Consider the following 15,069-nt stretch of genomic DNA (forward strand, 5'->3'; position numbering starts at 1 on the left):
ACTAAAATAACCCCATCACTCCAGTACAATAGAAACTAAATGAGTCAACCTGTTCCCTTTGTTGTTCAACTATAGCAATTCCAAATAAAGTTGTAGCTTGTGTGTGCTGCTGTTTGCTAGTTCCACTGTTTCATCTTTTTCAGAGTTACTGTGATGTCAAACCACCCACTCAGACCCCTGTGAATATCTACAGATATCATTATTTTATCTCAGCTAAAGCAACATCAGGTCAGTGCTCTGAGTTAAAAGGCAGGAACAAAGAAGTGCAACTGACAACAAGACTGTAGGGGACTCTGCTAACAATGAAAGTTCTAGAGATGGCAGCCACCGAAGGCCCAAGCTCCTGACTCTTCCAGAATGGAGACGGGGCTAACCTAAATAGAATAGAACCTCTTGGTCTGATTCCAAGGAATCTGTATCAGAAGAGTGATACCAAATCTCTTGTTTTGTTTCTGAGTTGTCCTTCCTCTATATTCAAGGATTCCAGCAGAAGACATTTTTATCTAGTTAAAAATATCTGTTTGGTAATTATGAAGTCAAGAGAATCCTTTTTCCTTTAAAAGCATTAGGTTTTCCCAGAACACTTATTTTGACTCAGGTAGATACAATTAAGAAGTTATTTGCTGGATCCTTCCAAATGTTAAAGGATGACCAGTTACCTGGGCCTGGGTTGACTCTCAAAGGCAGACATAGCAACTTCAGTCTCATCTGTAAGCATGGCTGACCTGCTGGAAGCAATAGTCTGTCATCAGGACCACAGTTGTTTGTGCATTTTGTTAGTTGTGCTGTGCACCACAAATTATAGTTTATAGTTTCAGGGCACTGTCTGGAAACTGCTACAATATATAATCTTGTTTAATTGATTTTTGCAAGTACAGATACTGTTAATCAATATGGTATAAGTAATGCATATTTATGGCATTGTTTATTTTGTACCAGTGCACACTGTCATTCTTAGGCCCATGGGGAAGAAAGCACTATGACTGCAAGCTAAAAATGCACCATGTCATTAAAACACGCAGAAGCAAAAGCATTGAGCTATGTGCCCAGGGACAAAAAGGAAACAGGGCAATTCTAGCATAAACCAAGAAGTGGTCTTAAATAAAATATAAGAATCAACTAAAAAGCCAGTAACAATCTACTCATAAAATTATTAGAACAAGTAAAGGTTTTGCAAAATGATCATGCTTATAAAAATATACAACAAATTAATATCATTCCTATACACTAGGACAATTACGTTATAAGATGAATGAGAAGGAATATCTTATAACTATTACTTAAAAAGAAGCCTGTGTGATCTGTATGTGAAAACCAAACCAAAGCAAACAATCAGGAACAACTCAGGTATATGCAAAATAAAATACATAAGTGTAGAGATAGGCCACACTCCAGATGAGGAAAAACAATGAATACACATGTTGAATGCAGTCTCAGTTAAAAATATCAATGACATTTTCCTTTTAAATATTGACAAGGTGATTCCAAAATTCATCATAATAAAAAGTGGAAAAGAGCTAAGAGCAATGAAAAAGGACAATGCTGAATCTCCTCAAGATTAACTCTCCCAGATACGAAAACATACTCTGAAACTATAATTATTAAATCAGTAGAGAAAATGTGCACAAGCAGTCTAACTAAAAATAAATTCTGTTATTTAATATATAATAAACTGGAAACAGTGAGACAAGGACGAATTACTCAGTAGAGAGCATAATTTGTTAGGATTTTGGGAAAAAGATCTTCTCAAGACAACAAAACTGACTGTAGATTATTTAAACATTTTTATGTAAAAATTTAGACTAGAGAAGACACAGAAGAAACTGCTTTGGCAAGAGATGGGAAAGGCAGCTGTTAAAATGGATGTTTACAAATAGTTTTAATAAAATGGAAAATGATTTTTGTAACATGAAAAAACAGGGTCAAATTTTACATATAAAATCTAACTTCAGTTTTGTGTAGCACGACATGCAGAAACAAATAAAAACATTGATTTTTCTATAACTGATATGTTCGTGGGACTCTATTATGGCAGAAAAATTACAACCTTGCAATTAAACATAAATCAGTTTCTTAAAGGCTTAAAAGGTTAGAAGCTTCTTTAAGTCATCTTAGAGCTCTCACTCCTGATCAGGCCTTTCTTATTCCTTTTAGCAATCAGGCTCTTTCCCTGATTCTTCCTCAGTGGTGCCTGGTTATAGAGGAAGGCTTACATTTGCTCTGATCTCAGAGAGAAGGAACTTTGATTCACCTGCTGTGTATATTTCTCTGCTGGTCTCAGCTGCAGATTTGTAGATTTGCCTTAATCCAGTAATCTGCACACCTATGTTTATAGCCTCTGAGATTTTAGAATTTGTTATAATGGCAAATATTCCTGAAATACTTCTGACTTGCTATAGTCTCTGATCTCAAGGTCATGACACTATGAGACCTTTTTGTCCCAAGTCCAGGCTTCTCCTGGTTTCCTCTGTTATGTACGGGGCTTCTGGAAACTTCTGGATTTCCTTCTTGTTACATTAATTATAGAGAACTAAGAGTCCTATCTTAGATCCACAGGAGATCTTCTTAGCCAATTTAGTTTGCTGTTGGGACTTTCTCCTCATTGCTACAATGCCGATTAATCATGGGGCTCTTTTTCCTGAGATATGCCCTTGCACGTTCCTTGGCAAGGAGTAGCTACATAGACACAAACATCTATCTTGATGATTCTATCACCAATGACAACTTTCTTCCATATTTTGGTCACAAGGCAGAGCACCTAGATACTCATAACCTACAATCCCACAATTCTACAATTCTACCTACAATTCTCTTGCCCTCTTATTTCTTTTTTTTTTTCCCTCTTATTTCTTTCAATTTAAAAGAGCTGAGCCTACCATACAGTATGCCATGTATTTTATGCTCTATAGTGAAAGGGGAAAAAAACTATAGTTTTTGTTTGGCATATTTTAAGGATGCTTTTTTATTATTTATTGTTTTCTTTTACAAGAGAACATAAATACGGAATCTTTTATCGCATATTTTAAGGATGATTTTTTTATTATTTATTATTTTCTTTTACAAGAGAACATAAATATGGAATCTTTTATCTGACAGGACCTTTATGAAAGCCAGGTTTGAGACATGAACCTGAGCAGTTCATTTTTTAATATTTTAGGTAATATTTTTTTCCTCTCTCTCTGAAGTAATAAATACCATTGTTTCAATGTATAGAGGGAATCAAAAAGTATAATTAAGATAAAGAGTGAAAGTACATTGTTTAATGATTTCAAAATCTTAATTCCCGGTCTGCATTATGATTTTCTCACTGTGGCTTGGGATAAACTCAGTACTGCATCTTTTTCCACCACTGACAACTTTACCACTGTAGAGTCTTCTCGATGTCATAGCCCAGCATGTAATTGATTGTATCATATCCTGGACCTGCTACAGAGCCCTTTTTTACTCAAGACCCCACTCAAAATCGATAGTCTTTCATGTCACCCATCTTATGAGCTGGAGGAGCATTCTGAGATGTGTAATATATCTTCTTTAGGACCCACAAAGACTTACCAGGCTTGTATCTTTTCAACAGAAGATGTAAGATGCAGTAATTTGTCTTTTACTCAAGAGTTGTCCTGACACACATCTGACCTCTATACCTCTAAATAGTTTGCTGAAATCACATCCCTACAACTTTATAGAAATTTCTCTTCCATTATCTAGAGTGCATGTATCTTTCCAAATTTTCCTGCATGCTAGCCACTGCTTAGTAATGCTGCCCAATAAATATGATGTTATTTATATAATGGATAAATGTGAAATTCTGTGGGAAGTCCAAATATCTATAGATTGTAACAAAGACCAAGGGAATTAACATAGACCTGGAGCAAAATTATGAATGGTTATTGTTGTCCATTACATTTGAATACAAGCAGTTTATGATACTCTTTTTAAATTGAGATAGAATAAAACACAGTCACCGCTGACTTAATGGCCACATATTGTATATATTAGTTTGCTAGGTCTGCTGTGACAAACATGATGGACTGGGTGAGTTAGGCAACATAAATTTATTTTTTCACAGTTCTTGAGGCTAGAAGTCTGAGATCAATGTGGCAGCAAGTTTACTTTCTTTTGAGGCCTCTCTCCTTGGTTTGCAGATGGCTGCTGCATCTTGCTCTGTCCTCACATGGTCTTTTGTCTGTGGATGCACATGTCTGTGTCCTAATCTCCTCTTCTTATAAGGATATTTATCATTTGGATTAGGGTTCGTTCTTATGATCTCATTTTACCTTAATTACCTCTATACAGACTCTATCTCCAAATATAGTCTCACAGGCTCTGGAGGTTAGGACTTCAACATATGAATTTATGGGGACACCATTTATCCCATAAGACCATCTGAAGTCATATTATTCTGTTATAATAAAAATTCCGTGCTTCATATGGTATGATCAGGGTTACCACTGATCAAGTTCAGTTTGCTGTGTTCTAAAATCATTCTCCAGGGTCCATCTAGTTTCTGTACAGCATATAATATCTACCATCTTTTGGGGTGCGGTTATTTTTAATTCACTCTCTTGGCTGGGGTAGGAATGTAGTTTTACAGACTTCCATTTGTCTCCTCTTCCTGCTAGATTTTACCCTACAGGCTAATATGTGTTAAATCCAATGTAGGGATTAACTCAACTTCCAAATATATCAATTCCAAATTTACATTAAAGAATAGCAGAAGTGAACACCGGGTATGCCCACAGACCCAGTAGACTCAGTTAAGGTCAGATTTTGACCATGGTTCCATTTACTACTACTCCTCATATACCGCCACAATAACAATGGAGCCCTGCTAATGCTTCCAGTCTCCAGGTATCAACATTAACTCCAACCACAGAACTAATAGTCCTTGAACAGTTTAAGAACTCCTGGTGTATGTAACATCCAAATAAATAGTCATAGTGACTAAGGTGTCTCCAAATTGATGAAGAATTAGGGAACATAATTTATCCTAAGACATTATGTAAAAGAAATGCATATGTAGGCACATTAAGTTGAAAGTACAGAACACCAAAAATAAAATATTTTAATAATGACCAAAGAGAAAAGACAAGATTATCTACAAAATGGACAAAAGAAAAATCAATATGAAAACAGAATTCTAAAGAGGAACAATGGAATATGGTGGATTCAAAGTCTTGCAGTAAAATAACTGTCAATCTTAGTTTTGTATCTAACTGGACTCTTTTAAGCATGAAGGTGAAATATATGTATTTAGATTAATTAATGGAAAGAAATTGCCATGAGCAGATCTTCAATAAAAGAAATACTAAAAAGGAACTCCAATGAAAAGAGTGGCCCAGAAAATAAATAGAGCTACAAAAAGAAATAATTGAGTAAAGAAATTAGTAAAGATGTGAGTAAACCTGAGCAAAAATAGACTATATTAGGTAAAATAAATCATGTCTAGTACGTGAGCTAAAGATAAATAAAACTAAAACATTAGATGATATAAAAGTTAGAAATGTGATAATAATTTGAACAGTCCATTTAGTTTGTATATAGGGGGATCCCTGGGTGGCTCAGCAGTTTAGCACCTGCCTTCAGCCCAGGGTGTGATCCTGGAGTCCCGGGATCGAATCCCACATTGGGCTCCTTGCACCGAGCCTCTTTTCCCTCTGCTTCTCTCTCTCTTTCTCTCTCTCTCTGTCAATTTCATGAATAAATAAATAAAATCTTAAAAAAAAAAAGTTTGTATATAGGTTTGTATCATGCTCAGTCTTTTCCAGGTTTTAGGAACAACAGATTTTTTTTTTAAATTTTTTATTTATGTATGGTAGTCACAGAGAGAGAGAGGCAGAGACATAGGCAGAGGGAGAAGCAGGCTCCATGCACCGGGAGCCCGACGTGGGATTCGATCCCGGGTCCCAGGATCGCGCCCTGGGCCAAAGGCAGGTGCTAAACCGCTGCGCCACCCAGGGTTCCCCAGAACAATAGACTTTTAAATATGGACTTAAATAATGTCATACTGTGATTTAATACAGTTGATTTTTTTGTATTGTGCAGAGAATGCATTTTCATTTAAACATACAGAGAACATAAAATTATTATTGTATTTTTATCCAAAACCATGTTTCCATAGTATTTCCATATACATAATACAAGAAACATTTCCACCTATTAAAATCAAATTAATAATAAAGTTTTTAACATAAAATTTCTCTGAGTAACTATTGGGGTAAGAGGGAAGTGAAAAATGAGGACATAAGAAAGTACAATTTAAGTAAAGTGGTCATACTAATAGATGCTTTTCCTATCTTTTGTACTCTTTGTGGGATAATTTTGATACAATTATTTAAAAAAATAATTACTAAGATGTTATAATTGACATTCTATAAAATTCACCTACTAATGTGCATGATGCAATTTCTTTCCGTATATTTTTAAGTTGTGCAACCACTATTGCAATCTAAGCTTAGAATATTTTCATCACCCAATCGAGAATACCCTTTACAATCTTTCTCCATTCCCTTCTACTCCTAAACCCTACACAACTATCGCTTTTTGTTTCCTATAGATTTATTTTTTGGACATTTCATTCCATAAAGGAAACTATATACAATATGTAGTACAAATATCTATCCAAACATTTGTCCCCCCCCAAAATAAAAAACAAAACAAAACACTTGGCCCACTTTAAAATCAGGTTGTTTTCATTGTTGATTTCTAAGCATTCTTTATATTCTGAACACTGCCTCGATCACATACATAATTTGCAAACATTTTTTACCATTCTTTCTACATTTTTTTGAAAATGTCTTATGAAATTAAAAGGTTGTGTGTTTTCTCAAAATTTCAAGGGAGTCCAATTAGCCTATTTTTTTTCTTTCACAACTTTTGCTTTTGGTGTCATTTAATAAACCATTGCATAATCTAAAATTATAAAGATTTATTCCTGTGTTTTCCTCTAAGCATTTTATAGTTTTAGCTTTCCATTTTGGTCTGTGATAAATTTTGAGTTAATTTTTGAGCTTAGTAAAAGGTAGAGCTTCAATTTCATTGTTTTACACATGGGTATCTGGTTGTCCCTGAACTATTTGATGAAAAGACTCTTCTTTTCTCAATTGCATTGTCCTGGCTCCCTTATAAAATGTCAGTAGACCATAAATGTGTGGGTTTATTTCTGAATCTCAGTTCTATTCTGTTGAACAACTTGTCTATTCTTTTTTTTTTTAAGATTTTATTTATTTATTTGAGATAGACAGCAAGAGAAAATGAGAGAGAGAGAGAGAGGGAGAGAGAAAGAAAGAGAGAACATGAGCAGGGGGGAGGGGGAGAGGGAGAAGCAGGATCTCCTCTGACCAGGGAGCCCTATATGGAGCTCTGAGGACCCTGAGATCATGACCTGAGCCAAAGCAGAGATTGAGCCACACAGGCACCCCCAATCTATTGTTATACCACTACCACACTTTCTTTATTAATGTAGCTTTATAGTAGTAAGTTTTTGGGAAATGTGGTTCCTCCAACTTTGTCCTTCTTTTCAACACTATTTTTATATTTATGATTATTATCTCTCCTTGGATAATCAGCTCCTTTGTTGTTATATAATACTTCTTTTTTTGGTTTATTTTTTATTATTTTTTTAAAGATTTTATTTATTTATTCATGGAAGACACAATGAGAGAGAAAGAAAGAGGGAGGGAGAGAGAGAGAGAGAGAAAGGCAGAGACACAGGCAGAAGGAGAAGCAGGCTCCCTGCAAGGAGCCTGATGTGGGACTCGATCCTGGGTCTCCAGAATCACACCCTGGTCTGAAGGTGGCATTAAACTGCTGAGCCACCCAGGCTGCCCTCCGCTCCCCCCTACCCCGCTTTTTTTTTTTTATTTAAAGTGAATTTTATTTCATTTATTTTGTTTGTTTTTTGTTTTTATTTTTTATCTTACTTTTAAAAATTTAATTCAAATAACAAATAGTGTATTATTAGTTCAGAAGTAGAGGTCAGTGATTCATCAGTCTTATACAACACCTGGTGCTCATTACACCATGTTGCCCACCTTAATATCTATCACTTAATTACCCCAACCTCCTATTCCTTTCCCCTCCAGCAACCCTCAGTTTGTTTCCTATGATTAAGAGTCTCATATGGTTTGTCTTCTTGTCTGATTTTGTCTTATTTTATTTTTCCTTCCCTTCCTCTATGATCCTCTGTTTTGTTTTTTAAATTCCACATATGAGACTATAAATTGTCTTTCTTGAATTTACTTATTTCACTTAGCATAATACTCTCTAGTTCCATCCACTCTTGCAAATGGCAAGATTTCATTTTTTGATGGCTGAGTAGTATTCCATTATATATATAATCTCACATCTTCTTTATCCATTCATCTGTCATTGGACATTTGAGCTCTTTCCATAGTTTGGCTATTATGGACGTTGCTGCTATAAACATTGGATTGCAGGTGCCCCTTTGGATCACTATATTTGTGTCTTTGGGATAAATACCTAGTGGTGCAATTGCTGGGTCATAGAACAGCTCTATTTTCAACTCCTGAGGAACTTCCATACTGTTTATCAGAGTGGCTCTATCAGCTTGCATTCCCACCAAGTGTAAGAGGGTATTCTCTCCAACATCTGTTGTTTCCGGACTTGTTAATTGTAGCCATTCTGACTGGTGTGAGGTGGTATCTCACTGCGGTTTTGATTTGTACTTCTCTGATGCCAAATGACATTAAGCATTTTTTCATGTGTCTGTTGGCCATGTGTATGTCTTCTTTGGAGAAATGTCTGTTCATGACTTTTGCCCATTTTGTGACTGGATTTTTTGTCCTTTGGCTGTTGAGTGTGATAAGTTCTTTATAGATTACAGATACTAGCTCTTTGTCAGATTTGTTGTTTGCAAATATCCTGTCCCATTTCATAGGCTGTTTATAGTTTTGTTGATTGTTTTGGTATTTTGATAGGGATTGCATTGAATGTATAGATTGCTCTAGGTAGCATAGACATTTTAACAATATTTGTTCTTCCAATCCATGAGCATGGAATTTTTTTTTTTTTTCTGTGTGTTTTCCTCAATTTCTTTCTTAAGTGTTCTATAGTTTTCTGAGGACAGATCCTCTGCCTTTTTGGTTAGGTTTATTCCTAGGTATTTTATGGTTTTGGATGCAGTTGTAAATGGGATCAACTCCTTACTTTCGCTTTCTTCTGTCTTATTGTTAGTGCATAGAAATGCAACTGATTTCTGTGCATTGATTTTATCTTCTGTCACTTTGCTGAATTCCTATATGAGCTTTAGCAATTTTGGGGTAGAGTCCTTTGCATTTTCCGCATAGGGTGTTATCTGAGAATGAGAGTTTGACTACATCCTTGCTGACTCAGATGTCTTTTATTTCTTTTTGTTGTCTGATTGCTGAGGCTAGGACTTTTAGTACTATGTTGAGCAATAGTGGTAATAGTGGACATCCATGCCAAGTTCTTGCCTTAAGGGAAAAACTCTGAGGTTTTCCCTACTGAGAATGGTATTCACCATGGGCTTTATTTATATAGCTTTTATGATATTCAGGTATGTTCCCTCTCCCTACACTGTAAAGAGTTTTAATCAAGGAATGATACTAATGATACTATATTTTGTCAAATGTAGATGCTTTTTCTACATCTATTGAGAGGATCTATGGTTCTTGTCCTTTCTTTTATTAATGTAGTGCATCACATTGATTTGCAGATGTAGAACCACCCTTGCAGCCCAGGAATAAATCCCACTTGGTCATGGTGAATAATCCTTTTAATGAGCTGTTGGATCTTATTGGCTAGTGTTTTGGTGAAAATTTTGGCATCTACGTTCATCAGGGTTATTGGTCTATAATTCTCCTTTTTGGTAGGATTTTTGCCTGGATTGGGGATTAAGGTAATGCTGGCTTCATAGAAAGAATTTAGATTTCCTTCCATTTCTATTTTGTGAAACAGCTTCAGAAGAATAGGTATTAATTCTTTAAAGGTTTGGTAGAATTCTGCTGGGAAGTCATCTGGCTCTGGACTCTTGTTTGTTGGGAGAATTTTGATTATTGCTTCAATTTCCTTGCTGGTTATGAATCTATTCAGGTTTTCTATTTCTTCCTGTTTCAGTTTTGTAGTCTATATGTCTCTAGGAATGCATCCATTTCTTCCAGATTGCCTTAATTTGTTGGCATATAGTTGCTCATAATATGTACTTAAAATTGTTTGTGTATCTCCAATATTGATTGTGATCTCTGATCTTTCATTAATAATTTTTCTTATTTGGGTCCTTTCTCTTTTCTTTTTAATAAGTCTGGGCAGGGATTTATTGATATTATTAATTCTTTTAAAGAACCAGCTCCTAAATTCATTGAGCTGTTCTACTCTTTTTTTAGTCTCTCTTTCATTGATTTCTGCTCTAATCTTTATTAATTATCTTCTCCTGGCCTTAGGTTTTTTTTTTTTTTTTAATGGTTTTCTTTTCTTTTTAAAAAGATTTTATTTATTTATTTATGAGAGACACACGCAGAGAGAGGCAGAGACATAGGCAGAGGGAGAAGCAGGCTCCATGCAGGAAGCCCGATGTGGTACTCAATCCAGGAACTCCGGGATCACGCCCTGAGCCAAAGGCAGCCTCTCAACCACTGAGCCATCTAGGCATCCCAGGTTTAGGCTTTATTTCTGTTCTTTCTCTAGTTTCTTTAAGTGTAAGGTTAGGTTGTGTATTTGAGATCTTTCTTGTTTCTTGAGAAAGGCTTGTATATACTTTCCTCTTAGGACAGCCTTTGCTGCATCCCAAAGGTTTTGAACAGTTGTGTTTTCATTTTCATTTGTTTCCATGAATTCTTTAAATTCTTCTCTAATTTCCCAATTGTCGCATTCCTTCTTTAGCAGGATACTCTTTAACTTCCATGTATTTGAGTTCTTTCCAAATTTTCTCTTGTGATTGAGTTCAAGTTTTAAAGCATTGTTGTCTGAAAATATGCAGAGAATGATTCCAGTCTTTTGGTACCAGTTGAGGCCTGATTTGTGACCCACTATGTGATCTATTCTGGAGAATGTTTCATGTGTACTCAAGAAAAATGTGTATTCTGTTGCTTTAGGATGGAGTGCTGTGAAATATATCTGTGAAGTCCCTCTGGTCCATTGTGTCATTTAAAGCCCTTGTTTCCTTGTTGATCTGTTAAGATGACCTTAGATGATCCCTTGCAGTGAGTATGGTGTTAAAGCCCCCACTTGTTATTGTATTATCATCAATGTGTTTCTTTAATTTTGTTATTAACTGATTTACCTAATTGGCTGCTTGGCTGCTCCCATGTTAGGGGCATAAATATTTACAATAATTTGATCTTCTTGTTGGATATATCTTTTAATTACGATACAGTGTCCTTCCTCATCTCTCATTACAGTCTTTGGTTTAAAATCTAATTTGTCTGATATAGGGATTGCCACCCCAGCTTTCTTTTGATGTCCATTAGCATGATAAATGGCTTTCCTCTCCCTCACTTTCAATCTGGCTATGTCTTTGGATCTAAAATTAATCTCTTGCAGACAGCATATCAATGTGTCTTGCTTTTTTAAATTCAATCTGATACCCTGTGGGTTTTGATTGGGGCATTTAGCTCATTTACATTCAGAGTAACTATCGGAAGATATAAACTTAGTGTCATTGTATTACCGGTAAAGTCACCGTTTCTTTATATTATCTCTGTTTCTTTCTGGTCTATGTACTTGTGGGCTGTCTCTTCACTAAAAGGATCCCTTTTAATATTTTTTGCAGGGCTAGTTTACCGATCACAAATTATTTTATTTTCTGTTTGTACTGGAACCTTTTATTGATCCTTCTATTTTGAATGGCAGCTTAGCTGATAAAGTATTCTTGACTGCATATTTTTCTCATTTAGCACCCTGAATACATCATGCCAGTCCTTTCTGGCCTGCCAGGTCTCTGTGTCTAGTTCCATTGCCAGTCTAATGTTTCTACCCTTGTAGATTATGGACCTCTTGTCCCGAGCTGCTTTCAGTATTTTCTTTTTGTCTCTGAGATTTGCAAGTTTCACTATTATACGTCCAGGTATATTGACCTACTTTTATTGGTTTTGAGGGTGGGAGGGGCTCTCTGTGCCTTCTGGAGTTGAATGCCTGTCTCCTTCCCCAGATTAGGCAAGTTCTCAGCTATAATTGGTCTGATATATCTTCTGCTCCTCTCTTTCCGCTTCTTCTGGGAACCCAGTTATTCTAATATTGTTTTGCTTTGTAGTATCACTTATGTCTCAAATTCTCCTCTTGTGGCAGTAGTTGTTTATCTCTCTGTTTCTCGGCTTCTTTATTCTACATCATTTTGTCTTCTATATCACTAATTTTCTTTTCTTTTCTCATTTATCCTAGTAGTTAGAGCCTCCATTTTTTATTGCATCTTATTAATAACCTTTTTTAATTTTGACTTGATTAGATCTTAGTTCTTTTACCTCTCTAGAAAGATTTTCTTTAGTGTCTTCTTTGCTTTTTTCAAGCCTGGTTAGCATCTTTATAATTGTTATTCCGAACTCCAGTTCCAATATCTTACTTATATCCATACTGAATAGATCCCTGGGAGTCAGTACTGCCTCTTGTTCTCTTTTTTGAGGTAAGTTTTTCCATCTTATCATTTTTACAGAAAGTGGTTGCTTTTCTCTTTGTAGAATTGCAGCAATTCTTAGATCTCTGGTTGACTAATCAGGTGTTCAGAATGATTTGATAGCTATCTAGCTGAATTCCTGGGACCACACAAAACTAAGGTCTCCCACTCCTCTGTCATCTTGGACTCCTCCCCCTATAATGCTTCTTTTTATCCTTGGAAATTTTCCTGTCTTGAAATCAGATTTATGAAATTAATATAATTATTCCAGCTTTCTTTTGATCAAAGTTACCCATTGTATATCTTTTTCTATCTCTTACTTCTATCTGAATCTTTAAGTGAAGTTCTTGTAGACAACATATATTTGTGTATGCTTTTTATCTACTCTGATAATCTATTTTTAATTGACATTTTTACATCATTTGCATTTAATTTGCTTATTAATACAGCTAGATTAATATCTACTATGTTTGCAACTATTTTATATTCATTATTTTTTGTTTATCTTCCCTCCCCCTCCTTTTTCTTTCTTTGCAGATTTTATTTTATTTTTTATTTTTTATTTTTTTAATTTTTTATTTATTTATGATAGTCAAAGAGAGAAAGAGAGGCAGAGACATAGGCAGAGGGAGAAGCAGGCTCCATGCACCGGAAGCCCGACGTGGGATTCGATCCCGGGTCCCCAGGATCGCGCCCTGGGCCAAAGGCAGGCGCTAAACCGCTGCGCCACCCAGGGATCCCTCCTTTGCAGATTTTAATTAAGCGTTTTATATGATTCAGTTTTATCTCCTCTCTTATTGTATTAATTATGCTTCTTTTAAAATATTTAGTGGCTTCCTAAGAGTTTGTCATATATATTTGCAAATAATATTTACCTTCAAATAATTCTATACTGTTTCACATTTAATACAAATACATTATAATAATGTATTACCAATTCTTTCTTGCCATCATATATGACATTGTGGTCATTCATTTTATTTTTGTTATTAATCCCCCAGTGCCTGGTTATTATTTTTACTTTAAACAATTATCTTTTGTACTAATTAAGAATAAATAAATAAATAAATGCTTATTTAATTAGATATTGTTTCCTTTAATTCTTTGACCATAGTTACAATAGCTAATGAAGTCTTTATTTAATCTACCAGTGTGTCCCTGAAAGGCAGTTTTATTGTAAGTTTGTTTTTTAAAACTCTATATGGGTTGCGCTTTCTTGGTCTTTGTTTTGTACATTTTTGTTGAAAAGTGGACATTTTATTTTTTATTTTTTTATTTTATTTTATGTTTTTAAGATTTTGTTTATTTATTCATAGAGACACACACAGAGAGAGAGAGAGGCAGAGACACAGGCAGAGGGAGAAGCAGGCTCCATATAGGAAGCCCGATGTGGGATTCGATCCCGGGTCATCAGGATCACACCCCAGGCTGCAGGTGGTGCTAAATTGCTGCGCCACCGGGGCTGCCAAAAAGTGGACATTTTAGATAACATATTGTAGTAACACTAGTTACTGGTCCCTCTGGGGCTGTTATTGTTTATGCTTTGTCATTTGTTTATATGTTTAGTGAGTTGATTGAACTAATTCTGCGAAGTATATTTCCCTCGGTTTAGCACACACCTTCTGTATCTTTGCTCATATATATATTTTTTCTTTCCTTCTTTTTTGCTTGTTTTTGTCTTTTAGCAACCACTATCCCTATGTCAGTATAACTCATTTATTAGTCAAAGGCTATACTTTAATCACCTTAGTCAGATTTTTATTCTTTACCATTGAGTTTTATGCCTGGCCTGGAAACTGTCATAGTTCAGGGAGTTTACAGGTTTTTTTCCACATGGTCAGTCAGGGGCTGGTAGCTTGGATGTTTCCTCATTTATCACTCTTGAGAGGGTACATCCTTGGGCATGACCCTTAGGCATGAAGTTCTTCATGCTTTATTATAAGTAAAGTCATTCCCCTTTTAGTGTGTCTCTTCCACTGGATAGAAGCTGAGTGTCTTTGCACAGTGGCTAGGAGTGGGAACAGAGGCCAACCTCTCCCAGAATGACACTTCATTTTTACAAAAGAATGTTAAAAGGGAGGTTGGCTCTTATCTTCCTGGCTTTCCCTTTGGTCACGGAACTTTTATCCAATAGGTGAGCTAGGGTAGGTATGGTCAGGGCCCCAATTTTCCTGGATTTATTTTTCCTGAAGTAGAGCTTCTTCTCTACATGTAGGGGTTAAGTGGGGAAAGAAAATTTTTAGTTTTTTTTACCGTTCCCACCTTGAATAAAGTTTTGGAGATAGGAGGCCTGAGAAACATTAATGAAGCTATGACCTTGGACTTCAAGATGGAGGGAGAGGGAAGACCCTGGACTTCTTGGTTCCATGTGCCCAGAGTAACATTTCCATAAACCTGAGCTGGTACACGTTATGAGAAAAGGGAGGAAGTAATGGCTTAAATGCCATGGATTCATTGTTTTTACTGAGATTTCGTAGATTTCCTTG

Source organism: Canis lupus, chromosome 15 (genome assembly GCF_003254725.2).
Source record: "Canis lupus dingo isolate Sandy chromosome 15, ASM325472v2, whole genome shotgun sequence".
Taxonomy (NCBI): domain Eukaryota; kingdom Metazoa; phylum Chordata; class Mammalia; order Carnivora; family Canidae; genus Canis; species Canis lupus.